Source organism: Acomys russatus, chromosome 7 (genome assembly GCF_903995435.1).
Source record: "Acomys russatus chromosome 7, mAcoRus1.1, whole genome shotgun sequence".
NCBI lineage: Eukaryota > Metazoa > Chordata > Mammalia > Rodentia > Muridae > Acomys > Acomys russatus.
The window spans coordinates 42,140,894-42,157,133 of record NC_067143.1 but is presented as its reverse complement, the minus strand read 5'-3'; the positions used below and the strand labels follow the sequence as shown (position 1 = coordinate 42,157,133).

General features: G+C 41.7%; 1 protein-coding gene across 1 annotated transcript in view; it reads right to left on the bottom strand.

Annotated features, from left to right (window-relative positions):
- Positions 1–16,240, bottom strand: part of Me3 (malic enzyme 3) — a 174,367-nt gene that overhangs the window by 101,090 nt on the left and 57,037 nt on the right. The window lies entirely within an intron of this gene.

Below are 16,240 nucleotides of genomic sequence, written 5' to 3'. Positions count from 1 at the left end.
GTTATTTGATGCCTCCTGATGAAATAAATGAGTAAGACAGGCACTTCATTAAGAATAGATTTTGTCTTCTTAAAAAATGAAGTTTAGATCATTAAAAAAGAAAAGAAAATGATAGACAAGCATTCCTGTATATGCTTGTCCTCCTTGCGCCACTATGGGAAGCCATTTTATAAACAGGGCTATGAAGTCCCTTTTCTTTCAGCCTTTACAAACCCCGTTATTTTCCAAAGCTACTTAAGCAGACACTTCTTCTTCCTCCGTCTCCACTGAGACTGTTATGTAAGTTTACAGTATCGTATAAAACCTCACAGGCATTACCTGTTCATCCTTTCTTGCTTTGCCCAAACTCTGGCAGCCACTAATGTTCCTGTACTGTCTTTACAGCTTCACCTTTCCTAGAAAGCCGTGCAACTGGAATAGTAGAAATGTAGGCTTTCCAGACTAGGTTCCTTCACTTAAACTTAAGCACTTTGAGGCTTTTGTGCCTTTTCATGACTTGACAGCTCATTAATTTTATTAGTGACTGACATCCTGTGTCATTTATGCCACTGTCTCTGAATATGCAGTTTTTTCCCCTGAAGCCCACTCACAACCACTCTGTGAAGGACGTGTTAGAGCTTCCACTTTACAGAGGATAAAGTAGAGGGTATGAAGTAGAGGGATAAAGGGAGCCAAGTAGAGAGGCCACCTGACTGTAGCCAGTGTGTCCATTTGACAAGGTAGCTTTGCCGTGATGATCTTGGGCTAGATGGTGATCCAATTTGATCAGAGAAAAAGAATCAATAGGTGGGGAGGGAGCATGAAGAGTCCTTGGTCCCTTTTCATTTCCTCTTTGTATGTGTCTTGAAGGCCAGGAATCACAACTCCTGCTTGTCTTGAAGGACCATTTCCTCTCCAGGAAGTACTGGATCGTTGTGAAAGGGCCTACCTGAGGATAGGTGACTTTCTGTTTGAAAAGTGACTCACAGGGGCATAGCCAAAGTATTCCACACATGAAATTCTACAATTTTTTCTTCATCCAAGATTTTCCCAAGTGGTTAGAGATGTGGGGTTCAGAGGGGGTACTGAGGCAGATTGTCTTTTGGGGTAAGACATTTAGTAGAAGAATTATTAATGGCATAGACTTACATGTAGACGGACAGACAGCACTTCAGGGACATATGGCAGACAGCAGACCCATGAGTCAATAGTGAGACTCCTCTCTTTAAAAATATTTTAAAAGTGCCTTTGAGGTTATAATTATATCATTTCCCTTCCTTTTCCTCCCTGCAAACCTTCCCATGTACTTCCCTTTCCATATATCTTTCAAACTCATAGCCTTTTAACAATAAAATTGTTCATATGTGTGTTATATGTATGTATATATTCCTAAAATATAAATACATCGTATTCAGTTCACATCTTGTTACTTGTATGTATGTTTCCACGGCCGAGGCTCTCAGAGGAATTGGGGAGGTTTGTGGAGTCTGTCCCTGATTCCTGGGCACAGGGTGGGGGTGAGGGAATTCTGGAAGGAATACGCTTTTCTGAGGATGGGGAAGAAGAGGGGCATTTGTTATGGTGTATCTTTACATTGCTTGGGTACGCATGTTAAAGGTAGTCCTGTGTTGGCTGGAGTCTGGCAATCTGAGCATGTACCTTCCTTGGAAAAATGATAATGACACCTGTCATTCTCGTCAACTCTACACACTCAAAGATTTTGGTTATAGATTGCCAGACAGGCTCTTGGTAGTGACCTTCCATTTCCTCTATGACAGCTGTGAGAGAGACGCTGCTGCAGGATTTGTCCTGATCAGCCTGTAGCCTTAGACCTAACAGTTACCAGTTTCCTACATCCCTGGTGCTTGTCAACAGCCTTGCAAACAGGGCCACCACACTAGTTCCTAGATTTCTTTGCAAAAAACTACCTTACTTGAAGACTGGTCCCCATTTCTTCCCCCCCTCCAAGACAGGGTCTCACTATGTAGCCCTGGCTGTCCTGGAACTCATTCTGTAGACTAGGCGGACCTCCAACAGAGATCTGCCTGCCTCTGCCTCCCAAGTGCTGGGACTAAAGACGTGCACCACCACGCATGCCTAGACTGGTCACTCTTACCAAGCACCATTAGGTCAGTGACTGTTAACTGATTTGGAAAGATTGTGGCTGCCTCTCCTTGGCCGCAGGGATCCCAGGGATTCCAGACATTTAATTATGACATCACCTTTGTTAATGGCCACTGTGGCTTTTAATAACAGCCTGCTTCTCTCTACAAGCTTAAGTGTTTCTCTTGGCTGACTTCCATCAACTTCTTTTGTATTTGAGGAAAATGAATGACTGTTTAGCAACTGGTAATTTTAAGGATTTAAAGAAATTACTTCTAGAAGCTCTAGGTTTATAAACTGGCAAAGAAGAAAGACAGTTTAGCAGTTCCATGGCTTCAAAAGGATAAGTACTTCTTTTTTTGTGTGTGTGCGGGTGAAATGGGGGGTGGTACAGAGGACTGAACGCACAGCCTTGTGCATGCTAGAAAACACTCTTCTCCCACATTATATCCTAGCCTTTCTTTATTTTAATTTTGAGACAAGGTCCCACTATATTGTCCAGGCTGTCCTGGAACTCACTAAGTATCTTAAGCTCACTTAAACTTGTGATCTTGCCCTGGCCTCCAATACCAGGATGATATAGGCACCTTAAAGACTACTCACTGTAGCAGAAGGGAAATGTGCTAGAGCTTGTATTTATCCATAAGAGGCACAAGTGTTGGCTCTGTTTCTTATTAATTAAACTTTATTATACAACCCAACTAGCTTACACAAGAAGGAAAAAAGGTTAAAGGGACAAAAGAGTGAACCTTCCGGTATCCATTCCATGGGACAGGCCCTTAGGTGTCTCTCTGGCCCGTGTGCTGGTCCAGCCGGTCTGCTGCTCCCCACGCTCTCTCGCCCAGGCTGAACTTGTTCTCTCAGTGAGGGTCAGTTAGAAAGACAATAGTCCAGGTGGGGTTCCCAGGTCTGCTTCCTGAATTCCAGAACCAGGATGGCTCCACTCAGTCTGTCACAAGGTATTCATGGGGTGCCCCAAGGGTAAAGCCCGCCAAAACTGCTTCCACCTGTGACAAAGCTTAATTTTTCCCACACACAAGTTTTGCTAAGTGCCACTCAGACTCTTGGTCTGCATGTCAGAAAGTCATTTCCACAAAGTATGCTAAATTTCCTCATGTAAGAGCAGGGCTGTACAATATGGAGGGGTCAGTGATGGGCACTTACCCATTGCTGCCATGATGAGGAAGTATAGCTTTTCTGTGCCTGGCAACCAAGAGCCACAGATAATATTATCTAGTTTTAATAAAACCCCCAAAACAGGACAACTCAAAAATGAGTTACTCTCCTAGTTAAATTTCAACCTCACTAGGGCCTGGAGAGATGGTTCAGTGGTTAAGAGCACTTGCTCTTGCAGAGGACCCGAGTTCAGTTCTCAGCACCCACATGGCAGCTCACAACCATCTGTAATAGCTCCCGGGCATCTGACGCCCTTTTCTGATCTCCAAGGGCATCAGGCACATGTATGGAGCATACACATGCAGGCAAAAACACTTATACACTTGAAGTTTATAACAAATTTTGACTTCATCTCTCGGTGGTATTACGTAGTTAAGATGTGCAGATGGGACCTACCAATTGTTACTGGTTTGAAATATTTCAGCAGTTTGAGAGTTTCCAGTTCACCATCTGCTCTGGCTTTTTTTTTTTTTTTTTCATTCAGGAAACCACTGGACTGTCCCGAGACCCACCAACCACTGGGCCATGTGGATGAGTAGGGAGGCCCTATGGCCTGTTTAATGACCGACAGCTTGTGGCCACTGTGACTGTCAATACCTATGCTGTATTAGTTTTAATATTTTGCTTATCATCCTTGATTTTTCCTAGTTCTTCATCTTTCTTCTAGCCCAGGCCCTGGACTCGTATCTATTTGCCAAACTGCCCATAGTCTCAGAACAAAACTTACTGGTATCAGAGAGAGTAGTTTTGGATATATCCCACCATCAAATGGCAGGGCTCAGGGCAGCAGCCTATCAGATTGTACCCAGCTTCAGTCTCCTACTCTTCTGAGATCCTGGCTATCTAAGGGCCATTGCCCCTAGTGACTGAGCTTCTCTGAACTTTGGCAGTCTGCCTGGTGTCTCTAGACCCAGAGCTATGCTGTGCATTTGGCAACCTTTCCTTGTTTATTTCACAAGCGTCAGTGAATTCCTATCTGTGGCAGGCCTGCCATGTTAGGCACTGCGGTGTCAATTAGGAATAGTCTCTGACCTCATGAATCTATTTGAGTAGACACACGGGTCAACATGAAATAACAATCGTGGTCCCTGCTGTGGTGCATGAGGCTCTTCTGCACCCAGGAAACAGCACTGCTGTTTCATGTCCAGTGGGATTAACCAGTAATGCATTCAAAAGGCTTAGCACAGATGTGGGCACATAAAAGGCACCAAGCGAGCACCACAAGCTCCTTTTCTTTTCTGTTGTACTTTCTTTCTTTTTAAATATTTTTACATATACAGTTATGTTTTTACACATATATAAAATGAACTACATATAGCAAGAAGAACCACAAAACAATCAGGAATTATATTAATGTTGCAGTATAGTGTTTTGGCCAAAACACAAGCTCTCTTTACTATTATAATATTATTCCAGGGAGGCGGCAGAAGAAAGCTCATTTATAGATGCTTGGAGATGAGTCTTAAGGGGCACTTCAGAGTTAGGCTGGAACCAGGGGTTGAAATGACTTCACCAAAGCATGTCGGCTTGTCCACCGGCTCAGACAAGGCTGCTGCACCCATGCTGCAGGCATTTTCTTCTCACACTCACATTCATTCTGGCAGTCGTTCTGGACTTACAACAGTGTCCCTGTCTACCATGCTCTGACTGCGCTCTGCTGCTGGTTTTCCCAATCATAGCCAATCTCTCCCAGGGGGCTGTCTCTGTCACCCTTGTTTTATATACACGTAGATATACTAAGGCCTGTGAATGTTCGACTGGTCTGTGGCCTTCTGCAGACAGGTGTGTCCGTCCTTCTGAGTTTATACACAATATACACATAGTTGATTCCTTTCACCAAGGGTTTGTGTCTTACACATCGTGACATCATGCTCTTTGCTGACTGTTTATGTGACAGCCAGCTTCCTTCATCGATCAACTAGAAAGCAGAGAGGGTAGCTAGCTGGGATAGGGCTGTGTATTCAACCCCGAGGCATATAGTTAAAGCTGATTAGCTGTTTAAGGCCGGGAATGGCATTTCCTCCTCCTCCTCCTCCTCCTCCTCCTCCTCCTCCTCCTCCTCCTCCTCCTCCTTTTTCACATTCCTTCTCGACTCTATTTGTTTGAGATTGTCAAGACTTAGGGCAATGAGATTCTGGTTGGAAGAGGAGGTAGGATTACTAAGGCAGCCATTCTCCCTCTTGGCATCACGTTGATGAGGGCTCTTAGCATGCTCCTGGGATGGTTATATGAAGTCTCAGAAATACAAGCTTTGCAAAGTCTCTGCAGACAGACATGAGGATAGCCTTTCTCCCAGACACACTTCTGTTCTCAGGTATAAAATTACTTATCCAGAAAGCCACTGCAAGTTCCCAAGGGGGAGTTTAGGAGAAGGCTCGGGGCTGGGCTCTGCTGCTTCCAGTTGCACTTTTATCCAGGAGGCATGTGCCCTTCCTGCTACAATAAACATGGGAGCTCCTTTCTAGTTTGGAGATACAATTTGGTTATTTCTTCCTGTGATTACAGACAGGGCATACAGGCGCTGCTGCCACACAGGCAGTACGGGGAGCAGAAGACAATCTGGAAGATGAAAATTCTACATTTGGTTTCTACTGGCTGTGTGAGCCTGAGGAAATTACTTCACCCCTGAGGTTGCTCATTGCTCTGGGCTGTTAGAACAGATTGGAATACAGAAGTTAATTCTCCTCAGATGCAGTGTTTTAGGTTGTGATTATTGAAGTTTCATATTGCTTCCGGTTAAGGACTATAAGCAATAGCTATTTAGTGTAACTAGGGGGAAAAAAACCCCACTTTGGTATTTATTTCCTTTCTTGTCTTCTTTCCACACAGGACAATACATTGTTCCACGGCATAGAATATATGTAAATGACTGTGTGTTCATTTCCCAGCACAGTAGCCAGTACAGAGCAATCACTCAACAAAGATATGGATGGAGGCATGAATCATTTTGCAAGAAAATTATATGAGAGATACTAATTTAGATCACATGGAATCTGAATGAAAAGTCATAGACTGTTCCAGATACCTATAGGCCTCAAGTGAGCCATTCCTATAGCAAACTTAGAGCAGTGGGTCTTCACTAATATATCAATAGATTAGTCTCTTCAGTGCTGCTATAAGAAATATGTTCTTTACCTTTCTAGACAGTGCAGTAGCCACCGGGCACACATAACTACTGACTACTTGAAATATGGCCAGTATAAATGGGGGATAAAAAATTTAAATTATTTTTATTTGAACTAATTTAGTAGAGATGCACACACTGCCTTGGACAGAGCAGCTCTTTCTCACATTGGAAGTCATTCCTGGTCAGACCTAATAGAAAGAAAAGAACTGAGTTCTGGTTGCTTGGGAACCACCATGTGTGTGCTGGAAAGCAAGGAACTGAGAAATCAGATCCTTGGCCTCAGTTGCATAAGGGGGATACTTTAATCTACTAGCATGAGGAATGGTGCGTTGCTGTGTGGAGCAGGCTGCCAGAGCTGGGTAAACAGTTGCTAGAGGAAGCTCCCAGACAGACCAGCATCTGAAGGCTGCACCTGCACCTAGGTGGCAGTGGCAGAAGAGGCCTTTAAAGGATTTTAGGATCTTGCCCTGGCCAGCCCAGGAGTGTGGGGAGTTTCAGGAGTTCAGAAGAGACAGCACATTTTTTTTAAAAAAATGATGGATGATTTAAAAAATAAGGATGAAAAAATAAATTAAAATCAAATTTAAAATCTAAGTTTTAGTGCATGCAAATAAAGCCTATACAGGGATAGGAAATTTTATAGAAAAAAATATTTCTTCCCGGGAGCCTATATGGGCATGTTTTGCAAACATTGGTGACAATTGAAGTGTCTCATGATGGGACTTTGTGGTTTCCTGCATGTAGTTACATAAGTAGAAGCATTCTGGAATAGTCTACCACCTGGCCTGCTTTTGTTGTAGTGTGGTTATGGAGAGGGAAAGTAAGAAAAGTCAGTAGAGGGCTAAAGAGCTAGATGCCTCAGTAGTCAGTAGTACCGGTTGCTCTTTCAAAGGACTTAGGTTCAGTTTCCAGCCCACACAAGCTAGCTCACAACCATCTATACTCCAAACCCAGGGACTCTGACACTCTCATCTGACTTCCATAGGTACCAATCAGGCACGTGGTGCATAGACATACATGAAGGAAAAATACTCACACATAAAATAAAATGAGTAAATCTAAAGCAAAAGTTGATGTGAATCCTCAAGACACCATTAGAGATGCTGTCATCTTAAGCCTGGGCATCAGAGGAGGGCCACAGTAAGAGTCTTTTACACAAAGACATCTTGAGGTCTGAGATGCAGTTCTGACTGTCTGTGAAAACTCTGGGCAACACCCAATCCCGACTGTGTTTAAACTGAGCAGGAGCCTATTTTTTCCTCAGGCAAGGCAGGGTGGGAGTGCGGACAGGGCCCTTCAGTGCCGGGAAAGCTGTCTATCATACCTCTCGTTGTCCTTGAAGCATCTCAAGATATTCAACTTCCTCTAACATTTAAAAAACACACTTCTGATAGCAGTTATGACAATATAAGCAGCTACTGCAGAGAAGCCAGTTTGGAGACTGTGCTCCAGGAGAGAATTTCTCAGCTCGGCTTCCAGTCTTAAGTCTCTGGGATAGACCCATGTAATCAAGGGCACACTACTCCAACTACATTTTCTCATTTTCATGTAACAACATGCAAGTAAGCTCTATTGTTCCAGGCCCCAGTTTCAGCTATCTTGGCAAAGTACAAATTCTTATTTCCTCTTCTTTGTGGGGGTGTAGATGTTTCAGCAAAAATAATAAGCAAGGAAGTGACCGTGAATGTAAGGGCGAGAGTTGTTAGTAACTACAAGAGAAATGGAGATAGCTCCACTGCTCCACTCACTCTTTTTGCCAAGACCAAAAAAAAAAAAAAAAAAAAAAAAAAAAAAAAAAAAAAGTATCTGGATCTGTTGGTTTGGGAGGAGGATACAGTACTGGGTATAGGAGAATTTCATAAAACAGGTACAAGCAGTGCTCTATGTCAGCCTGACTTCCCCTAGGCTGGGTTTGGAGGTTTATGTTTCTACAGAACCCTGTCTATTTCTCAACCAAGCTTCAAACTCTTGCTTTGAAAGAGCTATTTGTTAATCTATCTTTCTTGAGGACAAGGGCTCAAATTAGATTTAATATATTTTATATTCAATGCAATTATAGCTGTTTAAAATAACATACACAAGAGGCATGAAAGGATGAATGCAATGTAGGAGTTCCATATTCTCACCCACCCTATGTGTCACCACCTACATTGTCATAAATTTTCCAGTATCATCCGAAGACCACAAAAGGGTTCCCCCAAATTTCAAGTAACACAAATTTTATGATGTTGAGCTCATTATGTATCTCTTTGAACACAATTTATTCACTGATAAAAGCTGGTTCATAAAGTTTATATGTGACAAGGTATGTGAAGTGTCTATGTGTATGAGGCAGGTTTTTTGTTCTTGATACTATAATAAAATAGCTAACAGCTAGAGAGATGGCTCAGAGGTTAAGAGCACTGGCTGCTCTCCCAGAGGTCCTGAGTTCAATTCCCAGCAGCCACATGGTAGCTCACAACCATCTATACGGGGATTCGATGCCCTCTTCTGGCATGTAGGTGTATGTGCAGATACAGCAATCACATAAAAGAAAGAAATATTTAAAAGAATAAAAATAAAATAGCTAGCACAGACTACTTAAAAATAAAATGAGAATTTTTCCTCACACTTTTAGAAGTCTAAGATGAGACAGTTCCACTACCAGTTTGGCCTCTAGTGAGGGCAGTAGATGGTGGTATGTCTCAGTGGGGATGGAAACAAATTGTCACATTTCCAGGCATGAAGTCCATAACAAGAAGACAAGGTTGTTCTTTGGATTTGCACAAAAAGTACCTCCTGAGACCACATTTACTAAGACTTTAAGGACTTCCAACCAAATGGTTTAATTCCACCTCCTAAATGTTCAACCACTACCTAAATGTGCATACTGGATACTAGCACTTTAATTATAATGGACTCTTATGGGATATTTGGATATTACCCAAACCATACCACTAGTGTTTATTAAGCACCCAATAAGTGACTGATAATGCTATTCATTCCTTAAAGTTAAAGGAGGTGATGTGATTAGCTTTATGAGATGCTTAGAGAAAAGTAGATGGGGTGGCAGACAATTGAGTGTTTTTCAAGATGAATATTCAGCTAGGTGACTAGGGAGAGAAAGAGTGGTAGAATTTGCTACACAAATATTATTCCAACCAGCACTCTAAATTCCCCTTATCCTCAATACACCTCCAACAGTGAGGGTAAGAGGAAGGAGTGGTGCCCTTGCTTGTAACCTTTCTTGCCTGCTCTATTTCCACTTACTCCTTTCTCACAGACCCCTTCAGTTGAAATCTCAAACAAAGACTCAAGCCAACTGCCTGCTCCATGTTAGCACTGCCTGACAGAGCCAGTGCAGCTCTGACTTATTTGTGGGCTCCTGCCTCCTTCCTTTTTGTATTTTCAGAAGCAATGATAAGAAGTATTTTTCTTCTCCGCTGTAGTGCATCACCATGAGTTCCTGTGGCACAGTGTGGATGTTTCCCCTTGGCTGGCCTTCTCACTGGGCCCCTCTTTATTTATTCACATTTACTTCAGTGTGGTAGACCAGTAGTCTCTAGCTGGTAGGTAGATAGAACATAAAAATCATGTATGTCTCTTTAAAGACTGATATTCAGTCTGAAAGACCAGAGAAACTGAAATCTTTGTAAATTCTTTATGTGATTCTGACATATTCAGATTTGGAAGTTGCTTGAAATTTGGAAGTTGTAATAGGTCTTATTTTTAAAAATTGAATTTTCTAGAAGAAGAACAAGAAGGTAGGACCCCACAAATAAGTCAGAGCTTCAGAGACAGTGCAAGCTTTCTTTGTTCTATCCTGGCTCAGTCAGTAGCCACATGAAGGAGGTGTTTGATCAACACTCAGCATCAGGTTCTTCCATCTTTCCCTAGAAATTGTCAACCAAGTTTCCAGGGTTTTCCTTGTGGTAAAGCCCAGGGGATTTTGTTTGTTTGTTTGTTTGGCTTTAACATTCAGTGGACAAACATGTGATTTGGAACACAGACACAAGTTTGCTTGATCATCTGAAGAAACAAAATTGCTTAGGAAGCCCTGGGTTCATTTTAATCAACAGAAACTATATAGCTAAGGTGTTGGGGGCCATGCAGGAAGAACAGCAAAACAGCTTTAGAACTCAAGGAATATGTACGACTCACTGGTTAGCAAATCCACGATGGATGTGTCTTGGCAAGGCAGAACCCTGAGAACTACTAGTCCTGAGGACTTCACGATGTTACGGGGCATAGCTCTGTTTGTTCCTTTATTGGTCCTTATAATCCCCTTAATATTGAATTGCATGAATACTATAAAAGGGGCTTCCAGCCCCTCACCAGGCGATATCATTGGCATACTCAGTAACAATGCTTGATCTCTTTCAGGCATTGCTGCTGGAGCAGATTAGTGATTCAACCACCATCCTTGAAAAGAACCTGCAGATGTAGGTTACTAACAATGAGCATTGCCATTAGAAAGAATTTGGAAAAATACATTGCTCAACAAGGTTAGGCAAAGGTGTTTTAGCTAGTGGCTCTGATGTAGAAAGTCTTAGGGAAAGATAGGTTGTTTAGCAAAGTGAGGTGAAGATGTTTTTGCTATTGGCCCTGATACAGGAAATCTTAGGAGACAATTGAAGTAAGAAGAAATTACACTCTTATTAGTAAAACTAGGGACTTTTTGAGGCTGGCAAAGCAAGAACAATGGCCCATAGCAGCATTGGATAACATGACTCTTTCCAGCTGGGCTGGTGACTGAGATGACAATTCATCTCCTTATTCTATTTTTCTGCCTTCAGCTTCCTTATATGATTTAATAAAACATTAATGAGTAGATGAGCACCTTTAGGACTTAAAATAGAAATGGCTGATTATTTTTATATAGGAGTTTAGATTCCTGATTCTTTTAAGATCTTTTTAAGATTACTTCTTACTATAATTGATTCCTTCTTTGTAACCGCAAATTGTAGCCTGCCAGTCCAGAAAAGCTGGCTGAGACATTACCTTGCTTGCTTATACTCTGTTACTATATGACAAGCTGCTTAGGTACAAATGTATGTGGGTTCTTAGAAATAACTTGTTATTCATGTTTGTTTCTAACCCATAAGGCGTAAAACATTTCATCATGTGGAGGTATTGGGGAGCTTGATTTTTTTAAAAGTATGTCTGTTGTAGTCATTCACTTGAAGAGAAATAGAATATAAGCACAGTGTGAGTTTTGTACTGCTTGAGAGATCTCGCTGGGATATATAAGCTGTGTGAGAAATAAGAAAGTTGTTGCCATCTTTTGTCCATCGACAAAGATGTGTGTTTGTGTATAAAGTTGGGTTGGAATCTTGTTACATCCATAAAAATGTGTATGTATGTATGTATGTATGTATGTATGTATGTACATCAATTGTAAAGTAAGAGGAACTTGAAAGAAAAATAAAAATAAAAAAGGAGGAGGAGGAGGAGGAAGAAGAAGAAGAAAAAGAAGAAGAAAGAAGAAGAAGAAAGAAGAAGAAGAAAGAAGAAGAAAGAAGAAGAAGAAGAAGAAGAAGAAGAAGAAGAAGAAGAAGAAGAAGAAGAAGAAGCAGTTTGTTGAAACCTACCTGCTGGGGTCTGTCTTACTACTTCATCAAGTATAAGTGTGTGTGTGTGTCTCTCTCTCTCTCCTTTCCCTTTCTTTTTTAGATGCTAGCCACCATCAGTGGAAGCCTCCCCGCGCCCTCTAGGAGACATCAGCTCTAGCCCCCTTGGGAGCCACCAGCCCTAGCCCCAGTTTGCCACCATCACTGGAAGCTATTGCTGGTAACTATCAGTTCCTGCCTGGAAGATGGCCCTCAGAGAAAGTCTACAGGGTCACCAGCCAGCCGGCCACAGGATTCATGCCCCACCTCAGCTTTCACCAGTTGATATCGAAGCTTGGCTTCCATATTCTGACACCTGAACAGCAGGTCTTCCACACTAAGGGGTCAGGAAAATAACATCAAGTGAGACCCTAGAGCCACATATACAGCTTTGCTGAAGCCCTCACGAAAGTCTGCTGAATCAGAATAAAGAAGCCTACCACCTCTCAAGTCCAGATTTCTAGAAACTTAGCCTGCTTTGCTGAGCAATTTCTGCCTCCCCTAGAAGACAGGAAGATTGTTTATTCTTCTACATGTTTATTTAACAGATGTTGAGTATCAAGGACCTCTTTTGTACTGAGTAGTTTGCTGGACACTTGAGTGAATGGTCACAGCTTACCCTCATCTGTGTGAATAGGTTCTAAATCTTCACTTAATGTTGGTATAAAGGTTGTGACTCATGTAAAATATTAAGATGAATTGTTCACTGCTTGAGAGTGAGTTAATTTTATACTTTATATTAAAAAGTGAGTTAATTTTATACCTAATATTGCTTACACAATTGTTTGGTTAAAAAAAATTTATGACATAAGTAGGCACATGATTTTCCCAGTATATTTTATTGCCTTAAAAATGTTCTCATATGGTTTATGTCATTTGAGCCTAGACAGGGCAGGTGTGATTATTTCTAATTATAGAAGAAGAAATTGAAGCCTAAATGGTTCTTGGTGATGTGATTCCCAAGTGACATTCAAAATCACATGAAAATGATGGCCATTTCAACTGTTTTTATTTTGGAGGACTAGTTTGTGCAAAAGTGTTGATAAGAACCACCACGGGAGAAGAATGGAAGAATTTGCTCCCAAAGTAGTTGACAACTCTGGAATTTTGTCCCCATCGAACAAGAGACGAATAGCCAGAATGATTATGAATCATTCTCTTGGGAAAATTCGGTGGCAGACTGAATGCTGCATGACCTCTTATTCCCAAGAGCTTATTATTTAACATTTAAATAATGTTATTCTTGGCACCCTGAAGGCTTTCACTCAGCTGAACCTCAACAGCAGAGAGGCCTCTGAGAACAAAGGAGGCAGTTTCCTTCCCTCAACAACACAACTGTACTTTGATGGGTCCAGCCAGGGAGGATTGGGTCAAAAAGTGAACCATGACTAGAGTAATAAAACAAACAGACATGCCTTGGGAGGGGCTGAGGGTAGGCCTTGAACATATACACCTGGTGTTTGGAGATAAGCTCATCACTAGTGCTAGTCTCTAGCTGCTAAGCTTTTCCAGGCCTTACATGGACCTAATTCTCATTCTCCTGGGCCTTGACCAGCTCAATTCCCTAACCAGATGAACCAGGAAGGAGGTCATTTTTCTTAGGGACAAATGACCATTGTGTATCACAGATAAGGGTAACCAGTCTCTCTCTCTCTCTCTCTCTCTCTCTCTCTCTCTCTCTCTCTCTCTCTCTCTCTCTCTCTCTCTCTGTCTCTCTCATCTGTCTGTCTTGCCTTGTTTCAAAGTCTAGAATCTGTTGGGTAGTGGATTTATAACAACTATCTACACCTAAGTACATTGCCAATATTATGTTAGTTTTTGTTCAACTTGACACAAACTAAATTTATGTGAGAAGTCGGGGAATCTCAATTAAGAACCTCACCCTGAACTGTGGGCATGTGTGTGTGAGCATTTTCTTGCTTAATGGTTGATGAGGCAGAGTCTCTGCCCCTGTGAACAGTGTGACACTTGTGAAGGTGGTCTTGGAGTGTATAAGAAAACAAAATGAGCTAGTCACAGAAGCAAGCTAATGATCAGTGTTCCTTTATCATCTCTGCTGCAGTTCCAGCTTCCAGGTTCTTCCCTTCACTTCCTGCTTTGGTGTGGTAGTTTGAATGAACATGGACCCTATAGACTGATATATTTGAATGCTTGTCCCCACTTGGTGGAACTGTTTGGGAATACTTAGGAGCTAAGGCCTTGGTGAAGGGAGTCTTGAGGCTTCAAAAGACTTGTGCCATTTCAAGTGTGTTCCCTGCTTCCTGCTTGTGGATCAAAATATGAGCTCTCAGTGGCTGTTCTGCCATTTCTGCTACCTGTTGCCTGCTACCTTTGCTCTGCCACCATGTACTCTAATCCTCTGGAAAGTAAGCCTAGTCAAGCACTTTCATTTATAAGTTACCTTGATCATAGTGTTTTATCATAGCAATAGAAAAGTAACTAAGAAGCTTTGGCTACCAGTGTGTGTGTGTGTGTGTGTATGCATGAATATAGCCTCTGCTTTTGTAAATTATCAGTCTAGTGATTTTTAACTTAATCCAGTTTCATTTACAGCCTTCCTATTTCAGAAGTAATATGGATTTTTGTTGGCTGGCTTAGTGCCTGACAAGTTGGGACATCAGCAGAAAAGCACAGGGACACTTCAGGTGTACACAAAATGATCTGCCTATGAGAGTCAGGGCACCACCAACAAGGCATTACAGACTTTGAAGTTAGTTCTTGGGTTCAAATGGTGACCCAGCCTCCTCTGTTATGATCATGAATAACTTTCCTAACTTCTTTGAGCTTCAACTTGCTAATCAATAGAATGAAGTTGTAATATCCAGGAGAATTTCCTGGAGCCCCCATGTGATGTGCCTGGCTAGTTAATGGTTAGCACCTGTGGTGAACACAGCTGTGACTGGGCCCTTTCTAAACACCCTGGAGAACATGTGGATTCCCAAGCCTCTGACTTACTTGTTTTAAAGAGAATTTTCATCCTCTCAGCCTTTATCCTAAATTGGTTCTACTCATTTCTTAGTTCTCAGAGTTGAGATACTATTTTTGGTGGATATATGAGTTGGTGATCAATAAATTTTAACTGTGACCTGTTCTAGATCTAAATGGAATGAAACAAACTCAAAGGGGAGTGGGATAAAAGTCCAAGGTGCAAGACTGCCTTTGAATGACACTTCCATGTTTTATTAGATTTAAATTAAAAGAAGGAAACCAAAGCCATGTGAGTCTTTGTTTTCATCAGCACTTAGCTTATATAATCAACATTGAGTTGTTTTCTTTTTTCTTTCCCGAGATAGAATCTGATCCTTGTACTTGATGAAACTTTAGTATCTCTTTCTTTTAATTCCTCATTTCATAAACTTGATTAGCTCTGGGGGTCTCTGTGATTAGGGACTATTTGCACATGGTTAAATCACTCTTTTCTCTTCTTGTTTTCCAGGAAGGTCACTGGAATTTCTGCACATATGGCTGGGTTCTTCTACAGTGACATCTCTTGCTCTGACGGAGGCCATGTTGACATTCCCGGAGACCTACAGGGTGACCTTTCCGCTAACTACTCCAAGAAAAATAGCCCCATGCCAGAAGCTATATTTAGTGCCCCTTAGCTAACAGACTCTTCTAAAACCTGTATACTGTGATAAGTAAAATCAACATTTAAAATCTCCTTTAAATGACCTCTCCTGCTACCACTCCAGGGACAGACTTCAACATGGTGAAGAACTTTACCATTCTCAGAGCAAGCACACTTTCCCATGCCTGTGTGTGTGAATGTGGGAGACCCTCCGGGAAAGCCTTCCTGTGCCCATCTTCCAGTCACTGGAGTAGGTTAAAGGGGAGGAAGACATAAACTCACATTTAATGAAATATTGATTTTCAAAAATTCAGTGTGCATCAGGAGCACTTCAGAGACTGACTAGTATCTATTTTAAGTCTGTAAACGATGACACCATCAGGGCTAAGACTTATCACCTGCATTAAGAGGGAAAGTTTTGCTTAGATTTAACCCTCAACTCTCAAATTCAGGGGTAAAGGTGTCTCCTTAATCTTTGAGAAGTACCTGGGTCAACAGAATTGATTAGGAAAATTTACTAAGATATATGAAGACATAATTTTTTTTGAATGGGAAGCAATATCAAAAAGGAAAAACACTGCTGTTTGACTTAACCTTTAAGATAATTAAAAATTAACATTGCACCATTGCAGAAACATGGTGATGGCACTGAAGCGACACTGCTGTGTCAGGGTCTGTGAAGGAGATGCATGAAGGGGG